This window comes from Catharus ustulatus, chromosome 8, assembly GCF_009819885.2.
Source record: "Catharus ustulatus isolate bCatUst1 chromosome 8, bCatUst1.pri.v2, whole genome shotgun sequence".
NCBI lineage: Eukaryota > Metazoa > Chordata > Aves > Passeriformes > Turdidae > Catharus > Catharus ustulatus.
In genome coordinates, this window is record NC_046228.1 from 10,206,065 (window position 1) to 10,224,218 (window position 18,154).

General features: G+C 42.7%; 1 protein-coding gene across 3 annotated transcripts in view; it reads right to left on the bottom strand.

Annotated features, from left to right (window-relative positions):
- The window catches only part of ADD3 (adducin 3), a 92,083-nt gene extending 74,515 nt beyond the window's left edge, over positions 1-17,568 (bottom strand). For 2 of the 3 annotated variants that reach the window (XM_033066000.1, XM_033065997.2), the window contains exon 1: positions 17,210-17,303. The gene's annotated coding sequence lies outside the window, so the exon portion shown is untranslated. Of the gene's footprint in view, positions 1-17,209; positions 17,304-17,544 lie in introns of those variants that run through there. The other variant, XM_033065998.2, reaches the window with a different exon arrangement.
- Between the last annotated feature and the right edge of the window lie 586 nt (positions 17,569-18,154).

Consider the following 18,154-nt stretch of genomic DNA (forward strand, 5'->3'; position numbering starts at 1 on the left):
TACAGCAGCAGAAACCCCACTGTGTAGCTCCCCTGCTCCCAGGGCATCACAGCCCAACACTCTTTTTCATACAGGATATCACACCTCTGACGTTTGCAAGGTATTTCCAGTTCTTATCTTTTGTCTTGTTTCCAAGCAGAACCCAAGAGGTGAGTCCAGGCTGCACCACTTCAAGCCCCACAGCTTGTTTTGTAAGCAAAGAAGCCACTCCTAAGAGCACAGTCCAGACCAACCTGCTGAAGTTAGGCTGAACAATTCATGCTCAGCACAGCAACTGCAGGGCTGTCTATTTTAATAAAAGCAAATCACTGCTCTCAAATTTTACTCATAGCAGTGGCCACCACCAGAGGGTTACAACCAGTCCTAAAAGGCATTGTGTCTGTGAAGGTTTGTCACTGCACAGTAATGCTCTTTCTGACCCCCTGCAATGTATCAGGAGCACTTCCAGCATCACAGTGCCACTATAGAATGTGGGACACTCCCCATGAAGGCACCTGGAATTATTAGCCCCCATTCCAATAGCAAATTCAGCTACTAATTTTATATGCCTTTAAGCAGGGTTTAAAAACCACACAACACAGTGCCCCAGAGCAGCCATCTGGAAATGCAGATATCATCTGCTCACCTTGGTAATCTGCTGCAAGGTTTTTCAGATGAAGATGTACTTCAACTTGTGGTGCTATATAAATAAACAAAGTATTATAAACAACCATTTTATCTGACTGGGGTTATGTCGTATGGTTTGCTTTCTCTATGAAAGAAAACACGTACATAAAGTGCAACCAGATGTTGTTGGCAGAGAGTCCATTTAATATGGACTCATTTCTAAAAACATGATTACAGATGTGGCCTACATCCTGAACCCAATGCTTAAGGAAAAATTCTCTCTATGTGAATTTCACCCATTTTCTATGTTTTCTCTAAGTCTCCTAAGTGACAAAAAAAGTTTCCTGGAACAGAAAAAGTTGCATGCTCTCAGCTTTCACAAATCCACCAAAAAGAAAAAAAAAAAAAAAAAAGGAAAAAAAAAAAAAAAAGAAAAAAATATCAAGCACATTCTTATAAAAAAATACCTCAGGATGCTACTGAGGAAACCCTGCTTTGTAGCAGCTCACTGCTCTACCAGCTGTGAGAAGGCAATTATGCATCTTACAACTAAGTCTAGACTGAGCTTCCTTGCTACAAACAATACTTAGCAAGGACTACACCTGACTTGAAATTTGATTTTCCAAGTGTAAAAATAGTTACTACAAACTACAGTCTGCAGAACTGGGGAAACTGTAGACACTCTAAGCAATTATTTGTAGTGTTTTAAATAAAAAAATTAAAAGTCAACTGAAACATACCAAAGTTTTTGATGAATAATATCATCCTTGAAATCTCTTGCAAATTCAGAGAGGCCTCAGTAAGGCAATTAAAATACACAATAAAGATTTAATTAGTGTACTATAGGATTACTTAGGATATAAAAGGTTGTTTAATTCTCATAAAACCCTGAGCAACCAACAAAAAGAACAGAAACAACAGATAAGTTTTAAATTCAAAATCAGTAAAGTCTGAATAAGAACTCCATTCTTTCATGCTTTTTGATTTATAAAATCCTACCTGGAGCCTCAAGAAATTAGAATAAAGCTCAAACTCTTTTCAAAACAGGAGAGAAACAGTACAGAAAGACTGACTGAATCATTCCAGATCCGAACCCAAGAGATTTTCACCATATTTGATATCCAAGTATTGAATTAATTAAGAACAGTGCTCTTAACAAACACATTCCTGAATTAGAGCAAAGTCATATTGATATGAATAGAGAAAGCAAGGCTTAAGAAAAATTGTCTCTCTATATAATCATTACTCTCACTCCACATCCATGATTATATAAAATTAAATTAGCAAACCCCCCAAATGTCCAGTGATTACTGAGACTATTCCCTCAGCAATGTATTTATTGAAGGAACAGAAATACTTGAAAAGCCAGGTTAGTTAACTGCCAGTGACATCACTGAGAGCCAACAGTTGAAAACAAAGCAACCACTTCCCCCAAATTATCTTTTGATCTTTTAAACCTTTAAAAATAAAACTGAGTAACTATTTCAGAGGACAGCACCACTTAGGAGCACCTACATTTATTGGTAAAGCTCAGATATTTGAATAATCTAGATTATCTTTTCCAAGTAAGGTATTAAAAATGATGAAAAAGTCAAAAAATAAAAATCAAAACAGGGGAAAGTCCTACTTTCACCTAAGAAATTCTGTGTCAGATGATGAGAATGGAGCTGAAATTTTAAAATCCTCTCACGACCAGCCAATTTCCAATCAACAGGTACAGAGCTACTTGCTCCTGGAGGCAGGAAGATGGGACAACTGGAATTTTACACAGCTAGTTAAAATGTCCCAAGTGACCTTTAACAAGAGTTTTAAACATCTGTTTTGAGAATCACTTCCAACAGGATTAAATGTATATGCATGGTTGTATAAACACTGTCTTTAGTGGGGGAATCAGATTGATTTAACGTGCGGTCAGACCTAACGGCTTGTTCAGAGAGGAAGCTCAGGCGAGGATGGATAAACAAACGCTCCCAGCTCAGAGGTGAGCAAAGCACTTGTTTCTGCCCCACAATGGAAAGGTTCTTCCAGTGAGAGAGGCTGCTGAAGTGTCCAAGCCCTGAACCTCAGCTGTGCTCTCACCCAAGTGTTTCCAGCTGCTTTGGTTTGTGGGTGCAATGCAGGTAAGAGGCTCTGCCCACGTGCAGTCTATCTGCAGGGTTTCTAAAAATTATCTCCAAACTTCAACTGCTACAGCCTCACTTAAAAAGACAGCCCTGATGTGTAGGTGCACTTACCTACTATTTATAACCGAAGCCTTGCTAGCAAAGCATTTTCTTTAAACATAAAAGAAACCCCAGTTTGAGAAGTCGATCTACCAATGGGGGTAGGAGAAACAAATGAGGATGTGTGTGTATTTGTTTATTTTCTTCAGAGGGAAGACAAATAAATGGAATTGCTTGAGAACCCAAAACCTTACAGGTGGTTTCTGGACACATCAATAGATCAATGGCAAAACCTTCATTCATCTACTAGTTGCCAACTACTTCACACCAAGGGTTTAATTGCTGCCAAGATGGGTGAACATGAACAGCTGTCACATCAGTATGGGATAAAATGTCTTAAAAGGAGAAAAGTAACATATTGCAGCATTTACACAGCATGTGTTAAAAAGTTTGAAAAAAACCCAACCCTCACAGCCCAAGTCTTCTCAGAGATTAAGCCAAAATGCAGACAGAATATTTAAATATAACAGCAATCTGAATAACGAGCTGAGAATTAACAGAGAGTTGTTATCTGGGTGTTATCTGCACAGAGCTGAGAGGACCCACAGATCCAGGTCCCTGGTACCAAGAATCTGCATGCAGGCATAATAACCTAAGTGTGCTATTCACTGCTCTGCTGGGGCACTCATTGGCCAGCCAAGCCCAACTTGAGCTTGCCTTGTTTGAAGGCTTCCAGTGCCTTTAGAGAGTTCTCCAAACAGCAATTCAAAGCAGGAATGTGATTAAGGGGAAAGCCTCAGCTGGCCACAAAGAGTGCTGTGAATACCTCCTGCCTTTTTGCTCCCTTAAGGGCTGAGCCAAAGAAAGAGCTGCGGCTCAAGAGAAAGTCTCAGTAGCTGTGGGTCCGAGTCCAGTGCAAATTCCTCTCCATAAGATGCTGCAAGGAAGTCACTGCATCTTACAACCAAGGCAGTTCTACTTTCTGCTTTTAAACCACCTCCCCTCAATGCTGATCTATCAAATACACAGAAGAGAGCACTCTAATTAGAAAGCTGCACAATTGCACACTTTTGGTTGTTTGTGCTAGTTCAGTTTACCACAAAGAACAAACAACTACAAGATCAGGTCCTCTTACAGTAAATAGCATCACTCAGACCTCTCAGGAAACTTAATTTCACACAACTGCAAGGTAAATAAATAATTTGAAGATATCAGCTGTAACCTTTTATGTTTTTCATACCGAGTTACACAACTTTGCAACCCTCAAAACCCACAGATGAGTATCCATCCTGTAGATGAGTAGGATTATACAAAGCATCCGTACTCGTGTCACCTCTGGTCAGAAGTAGACATTGCAATAAATTTCTGGACCGAGACAAATCCTACTTTTACAAATGCTTCAATAACTTAGGCACTTCAGGGCAGCCTTTTTTCTTTCTTATGTAATGCCCATTGCTGGAATCCAGAGAAATATTTCCAAAATTTTATCCTTGGGGCAATATGTAGTTCTACTCCTTCTGTCAGCTTGCTTGCTTTCTTTCATCAAGCAGAATCCTGCTGTACCACATATGGCACAAACAGACTAAAAACACTGTGTCCAGTAAATTTGACCATAATGCACAGGGCTGATGCACTGCAAGTGCTAATCTCAAATCACATACAGCTTTTTGCTCTGTGACAAATTCAGTTTTCATCTTTCAAAGTGCTATACCTTAGGCCTTGTAAGGGCTTTCATTTTTACCATTTTTACTTCTAAGCCACTAAAGGTAGAAAAGATACAGGAACAGAAGTTAAAGTTATGCCATTGAACCCTAATAAGATAAAGAGCATTAGGAAAGCTTCTCCTAGATTTCTGTGAATAAAGAATTGGATAAGGTACATTGAAGAGCACATGCAGAAATAGATGGGAAGAGGAAAGAGTTTTGTGTAACGGGTATAATTCAACCATGACACCCAATTTCACCAATGTGCAAAGATATAGAAGTCTTTGAGAACAAGAGTGGGGAAAAATGCCCCAAAACATTCCAAAATAGTTAGAAGGACATTTAAACAACAGCTACAGTTTCGACTTCAGCTTTAGTGTAGTATCCCTTAGTTTGTAAATGACAAAACTCTGTTTTTATCTCCCTCTCTCTTCTTGAGAAGTATCTGCCGAGAACTGCAGTAGTGCATACTCTCTACCCTGAAAGACCAATGTTCTGGCATAGCAGAGGCAGTGAAAAACAGATTCAGCATCATTCCCCCTTTGGCAGTGCTCACCATGAGAAAGAGAGAAAGCTACCGGCATACCCTGCATTCTTGCTTCACACTGTATTTCTGGCTGAGAGGCACAGTCATTTATTTATAGAATCTCACAGCAAATTTGCTTGCATCCTGAAGTGCATTCTGATTATTTTATCCCTATTTTAGCACATTACAGTTAATAACATTTTATAACTGTAGTAAAACACAAAATATACCAATAACAGCTAAGGGAATTGCAGCAAGTGAGAGGCAACAGAAATGAAGGTCAGATACTCACTCTGCCAGAAAACAGCCCTGCTTCTCTCTAAGAATGAGCTCAATGCTTGGAATCAGTGCTTCAGAAACCCCAGGCACAGTCAGGTCTGTTACACTGGCTTCAGTGACAGTCCTTTCAGTGAATCTGGATGTCTCCTGTTGGATTTACTGCTCTAATGGCATTTGAATCGCAGCAACTTCCTGAGTAAGCCAGAATTCAAAATAAATGCACAAAGATAGGATATAGTGATTAAAAGTATTGCCCAAATCATCTACTATTGGTCTCTCAGTTCCTTCAGGCAATCAAACTGCCTCAATTTTAAACTCTGCTTAAAGTAAAATGAATGAATGCCAATAAAAAAGTTTGACGGAAAATCCAACATCAGCCAAATCTGGCATTGTTTGTTTCAGTTATATGGAATCATTGTGTCCAGCCCTTGAATCCTCTTTATTATACCCTCATTTCCCCTGACTGGAGAAACCTCTGTAACAGAAAACCCTCAGGAGCCATAATTTAACAAAGACAGCATCCAAACTTGATACAACAACCATATGAATGAAGACAGTAATCTGGGTATGGTTAGAGTTGAAAAAAAAAATTTCCAATAGACAAAATGAAAAACTACATTTGATAATAAATCTTCTTTTTATGAGTAGGCTTAATACTCTTCCTCTTGGTACAAGAATGTAATTACTGTCTTCCTTGCCAAGAAACAAAAAAAGGACAGAAAACCCACACACGACAAAAACTATAAAAAAACAGAATAAACATCAGATACACAAAATATTTGCAAAAAGTTCTCATTAACCAGACTTTTAAAGAACATCAGTGCTTTAAATGAGTCTTCTGAAACGCAGCAGAAGTCAGAGACAGACGGAGCTGGGGCAAAATGGGACAATTGCACAGGAGTTACTAGAAAGCCCCTCCACACATTATGCTATAACAAGAAAGCAACAGGCTACATGTGTGCAAGCATGGCAGTCACACACAGATCTCGGGCTGGAAGATACCCCACCACCTTTTCACTGCAAACATCAAACAGCTGAGAACCCAAAACTGAGCTTAAATGAGGGTGGTGCTTGCACCCAAACCCAGGCACTGCTGTTTTGACAATGTGAACAAAAGTGCCGCTACTCCTGTTGGTGCATTCAAAAGGTACCCACTACAACAAGCTCTCTCTGAAGCCATTTGGCTACTCACTTTTTAAAATTCAGAAGTTCTGTTTTGGTTTATCTAACACTGAAATGCTTCCAACAGAAACCAAGTCCACACTGGGGCAATACTGCAACAGGCAAAGTAATTTTCAGAAGCTCTTTCTGTTGAAGTCAGTATCAGGTCGTCCAACACGCTGACACAGCTAGAGTTGTTATTTTTAAACACAGCCATAGTCTATTTAACTAAAGCATCTTTACTCTGACTGAGCCAGTATTACTTTGATAAGACTCCTTAAGTCTCTACACTGAAGGCTGCATATCATATGAAATAGAGAAAATGCAAACTTTGGAAGACAGTGCTTCACTGCAGCTAGGAGAAGAGAAAAAAGGAGAAGAGAGGTGCAGGATAAAGCTGGGAGGACCCAGCACTGAGGAAAATAAAGTGCTATCTGCAGGACAGCTATTCACACTGAGAACTTGTGTCACTCACCACCTGCACAGAGATGCACTGGAACAATTTCAGTCAACTCCAACAGCAAACAGCTTTCTGCTGTTAGGAGCTCAGCATTACGCTTCTAAAACAATTATTCTGCCAAGTTTGTTTCTAGCAACACTAGGATTTCTTACACATTGTTTAACTGATGAGAACCTGGATGGAAGGAGAAGAGAGGCAATGCCATTGTCAAAGATAAGTAAGAGGCTGCAAGCTAGAATTATTCATTTTGGGCGGCTCGCTGAGATATGCTAAGCAACTTATTTGTATACATTTTCTTCAATGGAATTCTGAATTCTTTATATATAAAGTTATCTTGTAAACATATGCAGAAGTTCATTACTAGAACCAAGAGCAGCCCCACCCTTCCCTCTCACCAAAGAAAGAATTTGCTCTATACATATAGACAGTGTGACCTACTTGATGTAATAAAGTTCTCCTATGGCAGGATTTAGCTTCCTCTTCTTACACGTAACTTATGAAATAAAAAGTAAGAGAAGCAATGGTATACACTACTCAGCAGTGTTTGAATTTTACTATACAAAATTTAGTTGCGCATCTTGTGCTGTGCAGGGACACTGCAGGCTCTGGAGGCAAGGGAAGGCTGTAGAAAGCAACACCAAGCACCCAAGACCAGAACACCACACAGGATTGTCACCCACTGGCAGCCACACAGAGCTGGGATATGGGAGCCAACAGCCTAGCATGCTGAGATTATTTTAATTAAAATATTTTTGAAATGGTGCCATTTCCCCAAAACATTGCATTTATCCCAGAATCTCCCTTTAAACACGACTGTTCTCTCTCAGATTCTGAGAGCACTGGGAGGGTAAGGGGGAACCTTGCAATTTGGGGGCCACACTGTATATCCCAAAGCCTGGAGAAACGGTTTGATCATTCTTGCTCTCCCACCAGTCAGTCCCCTGGCAGAAGACTGGGTTTACCAACAGCCCCCAGTGCCTGGCTGCAGGGCTGTCACCACACAAGGATTAAGGGGCTGGAGCCCAGCACTGACACTGCCCCATCTTCTTATCCCCCCTTTTCCCTGCTTCTCCCCACTGCCTTCGACACCTTGCACACACCCTAGAGCTCAGTCAACCCTCCATGGAGTCAACTCAACTTATCAAAGAGCGTTAATGCAATCAAAGGGGGGAGAGGAGCTTTTCTGCCGCAATTCACAGTGAATTGCACAAGTGCAGCAAGCAGCAGGGCTTACACAAGAGAGGATGAGGCAGGACCACAGGGCCAGGAGGGAAGAGCAGGATATCCCCTTTAGCTTGGTTGCAATGTACAACCCAAATATTTCAATGGGATGGAAATCAGTCCTAGAGAGGAGTGACTGCATTAAAGAGGTGATTGGAATGGTGACATGCAGACTTCTTATTCGACAGGGTTCTTAAATAGGATTACAGGGCTTTAATTTGGTTCTTTAAATTGGTTTTGGAGAGAGAGAGAGAGAGAGAAACAACAACAACAAAAAAGTTTAGAGAGAGGGTGGAATAACCTTGGAGGGAGTACACCACATTATGCCATGTCACCCATAATAGCTTCCCTAGCACAAATATATGCTTGTGCACATTCTCCAAGTTAACTAATAAACAGAACAGCCATAAAAAAGATAATTACTTACACTATGCATTTGCACACTGCAACCAGTAATTTTTTAGCTTTTGTTCCATCTTTCATGTATCACTTGTATTGACAAGGAACAGTGGCAGCAGTGTGTATCACAAAAAGAATAAGCAAATTACCTTTATCTCACTTTATTAAAGTAATAAAGGGCAGACTCTCTTTTTTTTTTTTTTAAACTTCAAAGAGAGTTTTATAGCTAGCTACCAGCAGGGTGTGGACTGAAGCTAAAAACTTTGAAATGGGTCCCTGTGAAATCCGAAACCAAAATACAGCAGAGGTCACCTCTCTGAAGAACTGCCTTGTCTGTATGTATACTATAAGCAAAGCTCTGTTAACTCAGTCTCGGTAATAATGTAATTCAACTTAGCCCCTGGGAATAGCAACAACATCAGGTTTCCACTACAAAGATAAATTTACTGCACACAATATCTGTTACAATATATTTGCAGCATGTTTGATAGTAGCCAGACACCAGTGTTACATGGTATACCTCAAGCTATTTTCTCTTGTTAAAGGCTAACCCAGGCTATAAATAAATTTTTATTCTTACTCTCGCTATTAGTCAAGTCTTTTTAATCAACTCTGCACATACATTATGCAATATACTAGCTAATATTAATAGGAAAGGAAGTGATACATCTGGGGTTTGGTTTGTTTAATTTTTAAATATTTTTCCCAGAAAGGGGAGAATTTCAACCCTTTTCAATAAGGAAACAGATAATTTTTCCAGAGGAGAGACAGAATCTCCTAAAACAAGTCTTGGGACAATAAGACTCATATACTTTGGTCTGTCTTGTGGGTTCACAGACCCAAACTTGGTGACAAGTGCCATACAGCACTCGAGGCTCTTGGAAAGGGTTATCCATACACACATTGCTCTGCTGATACACTTGGGCTGGGTGTTTGCTCTTCCATCTGCAGGACAGGACCAGGCAGATGAAGCTGCTGCCATTGGAACCACTGGGTGAGCTGGGCTCCTTCTGGCCCTGCTCCCACCTCCTGTCTCCAGCCAGAGCCCTCCCTCCCTTTCACCCCAAGGTCTGTTCTGTGTGTTTGCCAAATCTCTTCTAAGATGGAAATCTCCTCATCTAAGCAAAGATTTCCTAAAGCACTGGCTGAAATGTTGGCCACCCTTGCTGGACAACATCTCCTGGTACAGAAGGAATAACCATGAATGGTCTCCATGGTTTGAGACACAGTGCCATGATTCAGGAAATTGGAGACTTTCAGACTTAAGATACTTTGAAGGACACAGGATCCCACCAGGCAATACATTGAGTGCCACTTGATTAGAAGCACTGACATGCAATAAAACACTCATGTCAGGAATGGTAAGGAAAAAGAACACTTTCTGCTGACCAAACAGCAAAAGCTTCCATTTTGAATGGTGTGGTGCTTGAGAAGAACTGAGCAGTCTTTGAAATCCAGCCCTTAACCAGGAGCTGTCTTAGGACATGTTAAAACGAGGGGCACAGATCTTTAAAAACATCTCAGTTTAAGCAAACACACACAAAGAGCATAATGCATATGCAACAACCCTTTAAAGAGGAAGCAGTATTTCAGTTTCTCCCCAAGTTCTTGGCTCATAGGAAAACATCTGATGTAAAAAGGGAACCAACCCAGTTGGCCCCTCTGCCACCTCAGGGCAAATTATCCAGGCACCTATAAAAAAACCTCCTGATGCTTTACAGCTTAAATGTTTTATATAGTTAAGCTGAGTTGTCTTGAGTTCACATGCTTTATGTTATTTGATATGTTTTAACTAGGAAGCTACCTGGATTCATTTCAAGATTTTCTTTTTTTTTTTTTTTAAACTAACCTGTTTTTTGAGCGCAGACTCTCTCATGCTAGCACTACACAGATGTATTCAATCTCTCTGCATACTGCGAAAGTATTTAAACAAAGTTTGAAACAGAGTAAAAAATGGAGGGGGAACCTGACTGCCAGACCACTTGGTTTGGTTTCTGCTTTTGTGTTGGGTTTGTTTATTTCTTTTGAAACACCATAAATTTCAATGTATTTGCAAGTTCTTCTGCATTTCTTTTTCTGCTCCATACCAAACCCATGATTTCGGGTTGATAAAGAACAAAACAAACACCTAAGGAGGGTTTTGCTGGTTACAGACATACTTGGCTTTACAAAACATTGTACTAGCCATTATTAAAGCATGCATCACAGGCCTTTTTTTCTTCTTGAGATGCTCAGGATTAAATCTTTGCAATAAAAATATTCATGAAAATTTGACTGAGAGATCTACTTCGGACAGTCTGTCTTAGAAGATGGAGTTTTTTTGTTCCAAATCATGCATACACAGAGGTATCTGCCAAGCTCTCCAACTGTGTCACTCCAGTCCTTAAGCCATTTAACACAGAACATGCACGTGTCCTTTGAATGCCAAGTCAGCTACGTGTCAAAGACAAACAGCTCTACACAGCCAACCCATTCCAATCAGCACATCACTAAGAAATCTCATTTGTATGCAGTATTATCGATGGGAATGGGGAAAAAAAATTTAAAAAGGAAGAAACTAACACATACCTACAAATGCTTTTACAACCTCAGTAACTTTAGGGATAAGAAAGTTACTTTGGCCTGAAAATACACAGTTTGCTTGAGGAGGGAACAGCCTCTATTTAGTAGATGAATTAAAGACCATGAACATCTTTGCCTTCTGCCCTGATGGCTGGGTGCAAAAACATTTGAGTTACCAAAAGAGTTTTGCCTTTGCAAACAGATATTTTCAGGTATATTTAGGCATTTAAAGGCAGTTGCAATTGAAAGCCAGAAATTGTGCAGATTAACTGTGAACATTATGAAGACAATTATCCCTTAACCAGGTATTTAGTGCAAAGCTTCATCTGCAATCAAGATCTAAAAGAGGATGATGGGTTTATTGTCGGTATTATCACAATTTAAACACAATAACAGAAATACATATTGAACTAGGCATTCATTTATTATTGCAGTAATGCTGTAGCAGGAGAACTGCACAGGCTAATGTAGCATAGGAATGCCAGGTATTATTTTTACATAAGGTTCTTGCACCCTAAATCTCAGCACCTTCAAAGAACTGTAGTCAATACAGCTGAAAACAATCATTTGAGAACACTTGATCTGACCCTCCACAGCGTACACCTCCAAATACAGTTTGTATGTTCCAAGAACAAGATTTTAGATTAGGTTTTGGTGGTTTAGGATACACAGCAAATAGGATATGGTGTGTAGCAATAATTTAAATAATATTGAAAGGCAGTTTGCTTAAATTGTGTTTTACTCCTATTACAGCATTGACCAAGAGCCTGGACAAATTGTTATACAATTCATTAACACTCCTAAAAATGGTTGTGTATCTGAGTCAGGAAAAAACAAAGGTACTTGTGAGGTCAGTGCTTTCAAGTTATTGTATTCAGTTCTAGACAGAGCTGGATGCACTGCCTAGTATTGTCCACTGTTTCCGTCCCAAAATTCTATTTTCAATTTCACCTAATTTTTCATATGTTAGGCTGAAGGTTACCTCTGCTAAGTGTCTGCTAGATGTGAAGCATCTGAGCCAAAACACTTCTCCCTTTCTGACATCAGGGCTCCTAAGTGTACTTTCCAATGCTGTAATTTAATTTTAAAATTGAGGATATTTTCTTTGGAAAGCACTACCCAGCTTTCAAATACTTGACTTTGTGGCCTTACTGATGCTCTTTATAAATACAGAGGTTTTTTGTATATACATCCATAAAGACTAAAACATCATATGGGCTGTTAAGACAGTACAGGGATACTGGATTATATGAAATGACTTACATTAATACCAGCAATCTCTCTGAACTCAGCCAATTTATAATTGATATTGCTCTAGAAACTATTTATTTGAATTACACAGACAACTTCAGTACCAAACTGCTCCCACAGCATTCTGCCAAGACTTCTAGAGTTGTCCAAAAAAAAAAAGGAGCTGGTCTACATTAGTGGGGGGGATATAATACATATTTAAAATCTTGTTTTGACTGTACTGAAAAGTTAAGCAAGTTTTACCATCAAGTAAGCTCTCCTGTATTGCGCTCTATTTACCAGAATTTTTGCACTCTATTTACCAAAATTTTGCACTCTATTTATCAGAACACATGCAGGTTGGGTGGTAAGCACCCTCCTACCAGGATTGACATTTACTGTGCATTTGCAAACAGAATATGCATGTTCACCTGGCCTCTAACCTATGTTGTGTTCAGTGTAATAGCAATGGATGACACGCAGAGGGATACTTGTTTTTCACAAGCAAAAAGAAAAAAGTCTAACAAAGCAAAACAACAAAACTCCTGTATCATTTAACACTTGAATATATGCATTAATTTAAAAAATCAAAACAAACAAACTTGAGATCAGCTATTACAGGTGTAGATGAAGACAACAAGCAGAGATTTTCAAAGCAATTCAATGAATCCTCTTGGGCTGGCCGACAAGCACAGCGCAGCTCTTGGCTGAAGTAACACCAGGTACTGTTCAGGGCAGCGCAGCAACAACAGAACAGCATCAAACTGCTGTCAACTCCGTGCTGCTCAGGACTGCCACGTACTTCAGCTGGAGAAATAACTTCAGGAGATTCCAGCTGCACAAGGGAAAAGGGATTTACCAGCTGTTAGCAGCCATGGGTCAAGACAACACAACGTGAAATGCGACAAAGCAAGCCCCAGCTCTCACACCAGCCTGTGATTTACGGATCTTCACCTCAGCCTGCTGACTCACATGAACACTGCCTCCTACTTTGATGTCACTTGGATTTTAACACCTTAGACAATACAAGGCAAGAAAAGAGTTTCTTCCTAGCCAAGACCACAACAGTTTAAGAGACGAGAACAATGAATGAAGCCATTAGAATATTTCCCTAATTAGCACTCTGTAAGAGATGATTGCATCCTTGTCAAGCAGAATTGACATTACTACCATAAGACACAAACTATGTTTAATATGCTCCAGAGTCCTAAACAGATACCTACATCACACTCACCAGATTGTAAAGATCCATGGGAGAATAAAATACTGAGAGCCATCACCCTCCCACTGAGGTCTGATGCTCTCAAGCCTTCTCCTACTATCCAACTTCTCAATGAATCTGTGGAAAATCTCAGCTTTTTAGTAGTCAACATTTTCCAGTTTACTCTACAGTTTTGAAATGCCATCCCTCTGCCACCAGTCCAGACTAAGAGCATGTCATAACTGAACATACTTTCTTATCTAACCAATTAAAATTTGTTTCTCTTAACTAATAATCTGGATCACAAATTATCTGCAGAAAAGCCATGCACTTGCTAGGGTATCTTTAAATGAAATCCCTCAAAATCCCATTTGTGATGATGTACAATGACATGTGTTATCTTGAATACAGAAAAGAAACAAAAGTGGTTTTCCACATATCAAGTGACTCAGAGTTAGTATAGAAGCAGAGTAGACTCTGTGGGCAAACAGAACTAATATTAACACACAATAAGTAAGTTACTGCTTGTTCCCTAAGGGTCAAGTAGCTTTTATTCATCTTCATCTGCCAAAAAAACACTACACAAAAGACAACTAACCCCCAAGAATCCTACCAGAAGCCACACCACCATCTACCACCATCTCTCATATGGCAACAGGCATTTCAAAACATAGCTTGAAGAAAAGCCTGTGATGTAATGGGAAGCAATGTTATTAAAAAAATATAGATTGCATTCTTCTAAGTCAATACCAAAACGATGACCGACTCAGTTTCTGAAACAGCAGCACTATGAAAATGCAAAATTGATTTAGAAGGGAAATAATAGCCAGAGGTTACTATGGCTGCTAAAGTTACAGGACATCTTTTAAAAAACCTAAAATTCGTATGCAGTTCATAAAAAGCTAGCAAAAAGGCAATTTCATGCACCATCTCAAAGTGAAACAAGTTACTCCCATAAATGAAAATTGTTTTTTTAAAGCATTATCATTCCAGCACCATCCACGGCGCAGCAAGAACAGCGCTGCAGTTTTAACTGGCAACGATGATTTTAACAAGGGAAAAAGTAGCAGCCTTTTGCCTTCTTTTAGTTCACTGCTTGATCTGTAAAACATTCCCCTTACAGAAAGAAACAAACTAATGCTGGCCTGTGTTAAAACAGTTTTCATTTCTCATCTCTTACACCTTAATTTCTCACGATTTTCACAGCAGAGTCTTATGCCAGGTCATTCGGCCTCTAACAAGTGGAGCTGAACAAAAGCAGGCAGCCCCTGCGTGCAATGTCACCTCCAACATCACATGCAACAGGGGCCGTTCCAGCACAGCTACACCGAGCCCAGCTGGGTTCAGCCAGCCCTGTCCAACAGCTCATTCCATAACCAGCACAGGGTCACCACAAGGGCTGCAGTGCACCTTGCTGGCCCAGGCACTGAAACTGCCCCATTCCCCAGATCTGCTCCAACCACCCCACAAGCACTGCAAAGCCTGGGGCATCAGAGGCATCTCCTGGACCTTCTCTTTGGGTTAGATGATTGTGGTGTACATGACAGCATGAATGCACCACCCTAAAATCACCTTTCCCTTAAATAATGTCAGCTGCCTCAATCCTCAGGCAAGAGTCAAGGATAATGACTGATTTAAGCAAGAGACCATTAAATCCCCAGATATCCTAAAGCACTGCAGCACTCCATCTATTGGGCAGGAATTAAGGACGTGGTTAATCATCATCATCATCATCATGCACTAACCTCTATCATTAAACACTCGTCCCCTAAGCAGCTCACCCCTTCCTGACTGGGACTTCACATTCTTCCAGCAAAAAAAAACAACACCTCAAGTAACAGTATCTTCTGGGAAATAATGCAACTAACACTAAAAGTGTTAACGTGACAACATCCAAAGTTAAAACTGGTACACTCTATTAGTCACAATAATAATTTTGTTTCATTGAGAAACACACACTCTTCTTACTCAAATCAGCATTGAGGAGCTGTCTGATAACAGCCCAAGAGCTCGTGCTGTTCCCTGGGTTGACACTTTCTTTCCCTGCAAGTACTGGATGCCACCAAGGAGGTTAGAACAATTTATTCACACAGTTTCCAGCCAGCAAGGCCGCTGCAGTGACCGGGTGTGCAGTCCTGAGAACTCCCTGGTAGAAGGCAAACCCTGGCAGGGAGGCAAAGGGAGTCTTTCACAGAACTGCTGTCAAAGCAGACACGTGCAGAACCTGCCCCATCTTGCACCACTGCCCCCAAAAGGCACCACCATCCCTTCGCAGCAGATCACACACAGCCATGCCTCTGCCACACCTGCTTCACTCCAGCCACCAGCAACTGGACCAGAAGGTGAGACAGTGAGACAGCCTGAAGCTGCCCCAGGCACAGCAAAGCGCTCTTTGAAAGGCTGAGGTTATGTTCGTCAGCTTCATTCCTCTGGTACCAAAGCTCATTTAAGCAGCAACTTCTCCCACACAATTCAGCAATTCCATACATTCATGCTTTTATAACCCTTGGCCATTCATTTTTTGCCCAGATATTCATTGCCATTGATTTTATCTATTTGTTTTCTTAAACTTAACTCCTCCACTTAGTGGAACCGCGCAGATGAGGCACATGCCTACACATTTCTCCTCCACTTGGTATCACATCACTACCCTCCAGACACGAGTACAGGACATGTGAATGAAAACCAGCAGATGCAGGCTCAACCTGCCTGTAACATAATGATGCTGAGAAGACAGAGGCAACCCACCTCCACGGCCGGGTTGCTGCTTTTGAGGCATGCTCTACCCTCCTTACAGAGCCACACCAAGGCTTCCCTGCCAAAATCCCAGCGTTCAGCCATGCACACACTGCCTGCCCTGAAGTCTGCAGCGAACACTGACTGATAACTCCGCTCTGAATTCCTAAATGAGCTTTTAAATGCGAGATGAAAACTGACCAACACCGAGGAACGAACTCCCAAAAGGCCCATCGTAAATCCTCATTTCTGGAGCCTAAAGTTCAAGGCAGCAATCTTGAATTTCCTGCTCGCTAAGACAAGCACAGAATGAGATAATTCCAAACTGCGAGCAGCGCAGGGGGCTGGGTGCCCACGGCAGCGGCGATGCTGGTCACGCCGGTGGGTCCGCGCTGCCGTGACCGGAATGCCGAGCCCGCACCGGGAGCGCAATCCCGGCTCTCCGCACCGCGATCCACGGCGAAGGTGCAGCCGCGCGCCACTACAAAACCCCCAAATAATGCACATTTTAAGAAGTTTTCCAGGACGCGTGCAGAGTCCGGAGCCTTGCGGTGGAGCAAGGACAGCCCGTAGTTCCGACGATTACTCCCAAGGTTTTATTTGATTAGCGGAGTTTCGGAGCGGAGGCGCATTATTTAAAGCCCCGTCCTCCTGCTCAGCCCAGCGCCGAGGCAGAACGAAAGCACTGCAGCATCTCCCCCGGCGGAGAGCTGGCGCAGACCCGCGGCCAAGTCCCCCCGGTGCCCCCGCACGGCCCCATCCCGCCCGCGGCCGCGGCCCCGCGCTCCCCCCGCAGCCCCGGGGCGGCCGCGGCACCGCGGGCAGCGCTCGGGGCCTCCGGCCGCCGCCTCCCCCGCTCCCCGCCCGCGGCTCGGGGCGGCCCCGGCCCCCGCTGGGCGGGAAGGGAGACGGGCCGCTCTCCCGCCGTGCCCCCGGCGGTGCCCGCAGCCCGGGCAGCGTTACCTCAGCGGGCCCGCGCCTTTGTGCTGCAGTCCATCCCCGCGCCGGCGGCGGGAGCGCCAGCACCACCGCGCAGCGGGCGGGGAAAGGGGCGGCGCACGATGTGGCAGGAAGGGACACCTGGGCTCCTCCTCCTCCCCGCCCGCCGGACCGGGATCACTGTCTGGCACGGGTCGCCCGCCGCCCTTCCCCGGCCGCCCCTCGGCCAAGCTGGGGTTTCGGCCGCCATCCCTCGCCCTTCCGCGGCTTCCAGCTCGGCCGAGGGGCGGCGGCGCCGGCAGCGTCCTCCGCCCCGGCTGCCCTCCATTGTTGCCGCCCGCCCCGCGCCCCTGCTGTACCTGCAGTGCGGGGCTGGAGCATCGATCCCCGCGGGGCCGCGGTGCTGGGCAGGGACTCGGCGATGGCCAGAGCACGGCTCCGGCGGCGGGGGACACGGGGAGGTGTGTGCGGGAACAAGGAATAAAGAGCCCACGCCCCCCAAACAAACAACAACACCAAAACCCTGGGCTGGAAGTGAAATTCTGAGACATTTACGCAGTTGGTGGGGCTGAAAGGCGGCAGACGGCTTCTCCAGATGGCTCGTGCTGCTCAGGAGAAAGCTCTTTTGCCGAGAGCAGCCCTAGCTAAAAAAGCTGCGCAAAATGCTAAAGTCATCTTGGCAAACGCTGTCCTTTCTTTCTCTCCTTTTTTTTTGTTTTCTTGGCTTTCTGTATTTGTTCCGCTTTGCCGCTGAAATCATCCCTGTCTTGGTTCCCCACCCAAAGTTACTTGGTTTCTCGGTTTCAGGGCCGGTTTTGTTACATCTGAGCGGCTCTGACCAGACGTTTGAAGTCACAGAAGCACTGAGTGATAGTTCTCCTTTTTATGAAAAAAAACCAAAAAAACAATAAAACAAAACTGAAACAAAAAAGCCCCCAAAACAAACCACCAAACCTCTGTATTTTAATT